The sequence below is a fragment of the Schistocerca americana genome, chromosome 7 (assembly GCF_021461395.2).
Source record: "Schistocerca americana isolate TAMUIC-IGC-003095 chromosome 7, iqSchAmer2.1, whole genome shotgun sequence".
In the NCBI taxonomy this organism is placed as follows: domain Eukaryota; kingdom Metazoa; phylum Arthropoda; class Insecta; order Orthoptera; family Acrididae; genus Schistocerca; species Schistocerca americana.
Window position 1 is genome coordinate 524,453,509 of NC_060125.1, and position 8,856 is coordinate 524,462,364.

The window sequence follows — 8,856 nt, forward strand, 5'->3', positions numbered from 1 at the left end:
TATTATTAGAAAAAAATGTGTTGTTCTGACAAAATTAATGAAGTATGTTGTACCTATTTTCAATGTACGGCGGAACTGTACCCTTTGAGCATGTCGGTTATCCTCACTCCAAACATGCGAATTGTGCATGTTGAAGACTCTATCACGCCCGAACGTTGCTTCATCGGTAAATAACACAGAGGATGGAAATGTAGGCTGCATTTCACAGTGTCCCAGGTACCACCGCGAAAACTGTGCTCTGGGTGGATAATCAACTGGTTCCAGGTTGAGGACACGCTGTAAGTGAAATGTACGTAACAATTGCTCTCGAAGGACTGTTCTTACATTCGTCTGATTCGTCCCCTTGTTACGTGCAATTGCACCAGTGCTGATTGAAGGATCCTGCTCCACATGCTGCAAGACAGCTTCCTCAAATGGCAGCGTTCTTACCGAGCGACGGCGTCCCTGTCCAGGTAATCTGCTAAATGACCTGGTCTCACGCAAACGTTGGTACACAGCAGCAAAGGTCGTATGATACGGGATACGGCGATTAGGATACTGTTGTTGATAAACCCGCTGTGCAGCTCGTCTGTTGTTGTGCGCTACGTAGTACGCACCAATCATATCAGTGTACTCACTCCAGGTGTATCACTCCATTAGTAAATAGAGACAATGCACTACTACACTGGTGGACAGCAGTTGGCTACAACTGAAGAGCGCAGTACGCCCTCTAACAACTGAAGAGCGTAATACGGCCTCCACCGGTTTAAATAATCCTCAAAGGATAAATGACATCAGGGAAAAATATTTGTTTTGATATCCCACAATTTGTCGGTTTAAATACTTTTCAACCTGTAGAAAATAACGCGAATGTAATTAGAATTTTTGAAAACCACACTGCAAAAACTATTTTGAACATTAACTATCGGAAACTAACTATTAGAGAAAACTGATACACACGAAGGTAGAATCGTTATACAGCGTGTCTCAGAAATGTTGTTACACCTTCTAGACAACAGAGTGTGTCTCGAGGAACAAATTGAGGACGGAAACCCTGTCTGGAAACGCCGTCCAACTACGCTACAGAGCGTTGAAGTTACAGGCACCACAACCTGCCACTAGCTCATCCCTCCGGCAGGAAACGTGACTTTGTAGGCTGACGGATCGTAGGCGGAACGCCTCGCAATGTTGTTTGTTATTCAGTGGTTGCGACTGACTGCCACGATCGCCAGTGGAGAAAATGGGACTAGCTGCTGTGTAAAAAGGCCTCGTCTCCCATGAATGCGATGCACTGTTGCCTCGGTGAATGATCGTTTCGGACTCAGGTTTCCATCGGCGTTTATTTTTCTCCTGGAATCCTCTGAGATGTGCACTGTTTCACAATTTTTTTTTTTTTTTTTTTTTTTTTGGGAGTGGGTGGGTGGTCAGTAGTCTTCTGACTAGTTTGATGCGGCCCGCCAGCTTTCCTGTCCCAACCTCTTCAACTCAGACTAGTACTTGGAACCTACGTCTTGAATTATTGGCTGATGTCTTCCAGTCTCTGTCTTCCTCTACAGTTTTGGCCCTCCACAGCTCCCTCTAGTACCAAGGAAGTCATCCCTAATGTCTTAACAGATGTCCTATCATCCGGTTCCTTCTCCTTTCCATATATTACTTTCCCCTCCATTTCCGTCCAGAACCTCCTCATTCATTACCTTACCTGTCCACCTAACTTTCAACATTCATCTGTACCACCACATCGCAAATGCTTCGATTCTCTTCTGTTCCGGTTTTCTCACAGTCCATGTTTCACTACCACACAATGCTGTGCTCCATACGTACATTCTCAGAAATTAAGACCTATGTTTGGTACTAGCAGACTTCTGTTGGACAAGAATGCGCTTTTTGACACTGCTAGTCTGCTTTTGATGTCCTCCTTGCTCCGCCCGTCAATGGTTATTATGTTGCCTAAGTGTTGAGTGGTACTTAAGATAAGTAAATAAATTAGTGAAATCAAACTGAAGTAGAAATTAGAAAATAAATGACAAACTTGGTTTAGTTTAGAGAGTTACATACTGGCAAACAGTGGGCAGAACAGCAGAGCAGAAGAGACAATGACCGTGAAGTCAGCAAGTTCCCATAAGCGGACGCTGTCGATTCAGCCGTCAGGGCATCGCCCGACCGGCTCACGTGCTTCTCAGTTGTCACATGTGAGCAAAGCCCCTCGCCTACATTCCAAGAGCCAATGACCGACGTTAAGAAGATTCTTCGAGAAGCTTTACAACGTGACAGAAGAGGCAATGACCGTGAAGTCGTTCACCTCCAGTGAACTTAAGTCAATAAATACGCGAGACGCAGTGGGCCCGGGGGACGAAGGAAGAAAAGAAAAGAGAAGAGAGTAGCAGTAGTTTTCAGTCAGTTTTGGTGCTGAAGACCGTCATGCAAGAAGAGACGTCATCATATACAGACGCACCAAGTCCACCGCTGTAATGGAATAGCAAGCAGCAGCCTCGCGCCAGAAGACAGAAGTTAAAAGGTATTTGAAGTCTGATTTTTATGTACCCGGGTGACTCGTGAGGACGGGAAGGAGACGGCCTCACATCAGCAGTCACCTGTGGGCTGGGATGAAGATCTGACAGCCGAAGACTGGCAAGCGGGAGTCCGTTGTACGAGTCCGGGACACTGGCCTTCCACCGCCGCACCGCTCTGCTGGCCGACGCACAACACACGCGGCCGCTCAGAGAAGAGAAACACTGGGACGCTATATCCTAGGTATCACCATCCGATGCACGACTTCGTTCGCAATAATTAAACAGGCCACCTTGCGCTGCGCGTCTCCAGTCAACTGGGCGAGACCGGCGACACGAGATACACACTGCCACGCGTAATCAGACGCCGCCGCTGCCGCAGCAGAAGGCTTCACAAACGACACAGCTGCCGTTCTCCGAGCCAGAACATCGAGTAAGGAACCAGTTGTACGAAACTTGCAATACAAATTATTTTATGTAAAAATGCTGTTTCATTCTACCTCATACCCGAGCCAAGGAAGAACCCACCCTGCCCCCATGTTGTTAAGAGAGAAAAATTAATTTATTTAGGATTTTCACCCTGCCATAATGCTTTAGAATTAAATGCCCATTGCAGTAATGCTCATCCTGACAACTGACTAGCATCAAAAGAGAAAACTCAGTTACATTTAGTGACAGAAGTGTTACATTTAGTATCAGAACTGCTACATAAGTAACAAAATTCCTTAACTTCATCAACTTCGTTACTATCAAACCTGATGTTAAATTTCTTGCTGTTCTCATTTCTGCTACTTCTCATTACTTTAGTCTTTCGTCGATTTACTCTCAATCCATAATCTGTACTCATTAGAGTGTTCATTCTCTTCAGAAAATCATGTAATTTTTCTTCCTTTCACTCAGGATAGCTATGTCATCAGCGAATCGTATCATTGATATCCTTTCAACTTTAATTTCAATTCCATTTCTAAATCTCTCTTTTATTTCCATCATTGTTTCTTCGACATACACATTGAACAGTGGGGGCGAAAAACTAAGTCCCTGTCTTACACGCTTTTTTATGCGAGCACATCATTCTTGGTCGCCCACTCCTATTATTCCATTTTGGCTCTTGTACATATTGTATATTAACCGTCTCTTCCTGTAGATTACCTATACTATTCTCAGAATTTCGAACATCTTGCACCATTTTACATTTTCGAACGCTTTTTCCAGCTCGGCAAATCTTATGAGTGTGTCTTGACTTTTCTTTTGTCTTGCTTCCATTATCAATCGCAACATCAGAATTTCCTCTCTGGTGTCTTTACCTTTTCTAAAGCCAAACTGATGGTCATTTAGCACATCCTCAATTTTCTTTTCGATTCTTCTGTGTATTCTCCGTGTTAGCAACTTGGATGCATGAGCTGTTAAGCTGACTGTGCCATAATTCTAAGAGTTGTCAGCTCTTGCAGTCTTCGGAATTGTGTGAATGATATTTTTCCGAAAGTCAGATGGTATGTCGCCAGACTCATACATTCTACACACCAACGTTTTTGTTTCCACTTCCCCCAATAATTTTAGAAACTCTCCTGGAATGTTATCTATCCCTTCTGCCTTATTTGATCTTAAGTCCTCCAAAGCTCTAATAAATTCTCATTCTAATACTGGATCCCCTATCTCTTCTAAATCGACTGGTGTTTCTTCTTGTGTCAAATCAGACAAATATTCCCTCTCATAGAGGCCTTCAATGTACTCTTGCCGCCTATCCGCCCTCTCCTCTGCACTCTTATTGTTCCCACCCTTGGTTTTAATGTCACCTAAGGTTGTTTTGACTTTCCTATACACTGAGTCAGTCCTTCCGACAATCATTTCTTTCTCGATTTCTTCACGTTTCTCCTGTAGCCATTTCGTCTTAACTTCACTACATTTCCTATTTGTTTCATTCCTCAGCGACTTGTATTTTTGTATTCCTGCATTTCCCTGAACATTTTTGTACTTCCTTCCTTCATCGATCAACTTAAGTATTTCTTCTGTTACCCATGCATGCTTCACAGTTGCCTTGTTTGTATCTACATTTTTATGTCCAACTTCTGAAATTGTCCTCTTTCTAGACGCCCATTCCTTTTCATCTATACTTCCGAGTGAGCTATTTCTTATTGCTATATCAGCCCTAGAGAACTTCAAGCGTGACTCATCAGCCCTTAGTACTTCCGCATCCCACTTCTTTGGATATTGATTCTTCCTTACTAATCTCTTGAACTTCAGCCTACTCTTCATCACTACTATATTGTGTTCTGAGTCTATATCTGCTCTTGGGTACGCCTTACAATACCATATCCGATTTCGGAATCTCTGTCTGGCCATGACGTAATCTAGCTGATATCTTCCAGTCCCCCATCACTGTTAGATTTTCATCTCCCTTTATACACTGTATTACCGTTTCAATATCCTCACATACATTCTCCATCTCTTCATCTTCAGCATCTGATGTCGGCATCATCTGAAGTATCGGTGTCGGTGTTGGTTTGCTATGTATTCTGATAAGAACAACCCTATCAATGAACTGTTCACCGTAACGCACTCTTTACCCTACCTTTATATTCATAAGGAATCCTACTCGCGTTATACCGTTTTCTGCTGATGTTGGTATTACTCTATACTCATCTGGCCAGGAATCATTGTCTTCTGGCCCCTACTATATCTAGATTGAATCTTTGCATTTCCGTTTTCAGATATTATAGCTTCCCTGCCACACTTAAGCTTCTGACATTCCACGCCCTGACTCGTAGGACGTTATCCTTTCGCTGATTATTCAATCTTTTTCTCATGGTCAGCTCCTCCTTGGCAGTCCCCTCCCGGAGATCAGATGGGAGACTATTCCGGAATCTTTTGCCGATGGAGAGATCATCGTAACACTTTTTCAGTTACAGGCTACATTACCTGTGGATACACGTTATGTGTCTTTAACGCAGTGGTTTCCATTGCTTTCTGCATCCTCATGCCATCGATCATTGCTGATTCTTCCGCATTTAGGAGCAGTTTTCCAACCGAAGTACAAGAGAGTACCCTAAACCTATGTCCGCTCCTCCGCCCTCTTTGACAAGGCCGTTGGCGAAATGAGGTTGACTTCTTATGCCGGAAGTCTTCGGCCACCACTGCTCATTATTAATGAAAACTTAAGCGGTGGCGGGTTTCCAACCCGGCATCGAGGACATTTTGATTACTAATAAAGACGCTACACCCGGACCACGTGTGTACGGGAGAAAAATTAACAGTCGATGTTAACCCGTGTCCGGAACCCTCACCTACCAAGGCAACAGAGCATCCCATTCATAGGAGACGAGGCCTTTCTACGCAGCAGCTGGCCCCATATTCTCCACGGTCAATCTTGGCAATCAGTTGCGATCGCTGAAAAACAAACAACATTGAGAGACGTTCCGCATATGGTCCTTCAGCGTACGAAGTCGCATTTACCGCCGAAGGGGTGGCCTGCTGGCAGGAGCAGAGACCCATAACTTCGACGCTGTGGAGCGTCGTTGGATGAAGTTTCCAGACACAGGTTTCTATCCTTGATATGTTCCTCGAGACACCCTCTACAACTCCTCGAAGTTCGTCGCAATATTTCTGGGACACGCTTTATGTAGGATGCTCTCTCTAGACGAGATATTTTTGATGTGACCAGCAACCATGTTTGTACTAATGATATACTTGTCTTGGCTGCCAGAAATTTTGTTTAACTTGTCTTAAAGCGTTTTGGGCTACCCTGTGATGAGATCTAATAGAAAGTATCTTCTCGCCTTTACTCACTCCACAGTTACATCAGAGACCAAACTGGGTAGTGGTGGAATAAGTAGAAGTAACAAAATACTTCGTCTCAATGAAAACGGTGTGATAAAGTGGTTTCCCAAAAAGCATTATGAGAAATTTAATAAGAATTATTTCCGAAAACACTTGGCGTAAGAAATTTCGTTTCAGCTTTTCTCCACGAGACCGCTACGGTCGCAGGTTCGAATCCTGCCTCGGGCATGGATGTGTGTGATGTCCTTAGGTTAGTTAGGTTTAACTAGTTCTAAGTTCTAGGGGACTAATGACCTCAGCAGTTGAGTCTCATAGTGCTCAGATTCATTTGAACCATTTTTTTCAGCTTTTCTCTGTGGCCATATCGCGGTCACTCTCTCAGAAAGAGGCTCTCTCCCTGATGTCAGACCATCAGGAATTCTCGCGGGTTTGTCCATTCGTGAATTTTCTGCCTGATACGTAGCGTTGAGTTATCCCTCCACCTTTCAAGTCTACTTGAAATACATCTCTCAGTTTCAGTGTCTCAACATTAGCTTAACTGCGACTTTCGTAGAAAGTGTATAACTATGAATGTTGCTGTCCCTGCATGTCCCACTCCACAGCAGACTAGCGCTGCACCTTGTGTCGTTTTAGTTCAGGTGTTGAGAACGAAGACGTCTAGCACAAATGGGGAAAAATTTATAAGCATCCTTCATCATTCCATAGATATATATGTTCTGAGAAAGGTCTTAAGTAATGTGAAAGATGCATCGTTGTTTAACAGCCGTACCAGAAAAATGCTACGTAAAAAAAGACATCTTCATGAGAGATTCAAGAAATGAGAGAACCTAGCAGACAAACAAAAGCTGATCGAAACGAAAATGAATGCAGGGAGATGAGTGAGGCAAGCGTTCAATGTCGTTGAAAGTAAATATTGTCAACTGATCTGACAGTAAACGCTAGAAGTTCTTGGTGCAAATGCAAATGGCTCTGAGCACTATGGGACTTAACTTCTGAGGTCATCAGTCCCGTAGAACTTGAACTACTTAAACCTAACTAACCTAAGGACATTACACACATCCATGCCCGAGGCAGTATTCGAACCTGCGACCGTAGCGGTCGCGCGGTTCCAAACTGTAGCGCCTAGAACCGCTCAGCGACCCCGGCCGGCCGAAGTTCTTGGTCTTACGTAAATTCAATAAACTGATGGAAATTATTTGGTCAGTCACTCAGTGGACATTCAGGTGCCGAGACGGGAGATAACAGAGCGGCGGTGGAAATACTGAATTTTCTAATTCCGAAATTATTTCACTGCGGGTAATCGTAACACGGTCCCTCCTTTCAGTCGTCGTACGAACTTCGAAATGCGAGATCCTGAGAACTGATTGCGCAATAGAAAAGTAACTACTGGAAAGGCATCAGGACCAGTAGAGATAGCTATAATATTCTACAAAGATTATTGGTAAGAACTGCTTACCCTCCAGCAGCAGCTTATCGTAGATTTGCTGGAGAAACGAATGCCACGTAGGGTCTGGTAAAAGCACACGTCATAACCGTTTTCAAGAAGGGTCGTAGGACAGATCCACATAATTGTGGCCCTTTATTCTTGACGTGATTCTGTTACAGAATTAGGTAACATGTTTTGTGACATTTTTGGAGAACTTAAAGCTCCTCTTTAAAAATACAATCGGCCAGTGTGGATGAGCGCTTCTAGGCGCTTCAGTCTGGAACTGCGCGACCGCTACGGTCGCAGGTTCAAATCCTGCCTCGGGCATGGATGTGTGTGATGTCCTTAGGTTCGTTAGGTTTAAGTAGTTCTAAGTTGCAGGGGACTGATGACCTCAGATGTTAAGTCCCATAGTGCCCAGAGCCATTTTTTAAAAATCTACATATATTCCGCAAACAGAAACTCAGGTTGCTCTGTTCATCTATGAGATTCATGTCGCTATAGACAACGGTGTTAAGGTTGATGCCGTGTTCCTTGACTTCAGGAAGGCGTTTGACACACACCCTCACTGCTGTTTAGTGAGTTCCGGAGTATTCCTGGAAGTGTGACGGCACGTCTGTACTATTGTTCCCAGATAATAGTGTTGTCTACAGGAAAATAGCAACCTCAAAAGACAGCACCGATTTACAGAATGACGTGCAGGTATTAATGAATCGTGCAGGCTCCGGCGGTTGACGTTGAACGTAAACAAAGGTAACACACATGTGGCACATGCATATCAAAATGCATCCATTATTGTACAGCTACAATATTGAGAAAAATCGATATCTATGTGTAACTATCTAGAGCGTCTTAAAGTGGAATGACCGTATAAGACAAATAGTAAGAAAATCAGACCTCCCAAATTAAGATTCAAAAGAAGAACCATAACGAAAGTTAATTAATCCAAGAAGGAAATGGATTAAAAGGCCCTCGTTCGACTGATTCTTGAGTACTGTTCAGCAATCTTGGATCCTTTTCAGGTAGTAGTGTAGAAGAGATTCCACGAAGAGCAGTGCCTTTCGTTAAAAGATCGCTTAGTCGGCACGAGAGCGTCACAGAGGCGCTAAAGAAACTCTTGTGGCAGACGCTACAAGACAGACGCTGCGCACCACGGAGAAGTTCACTACA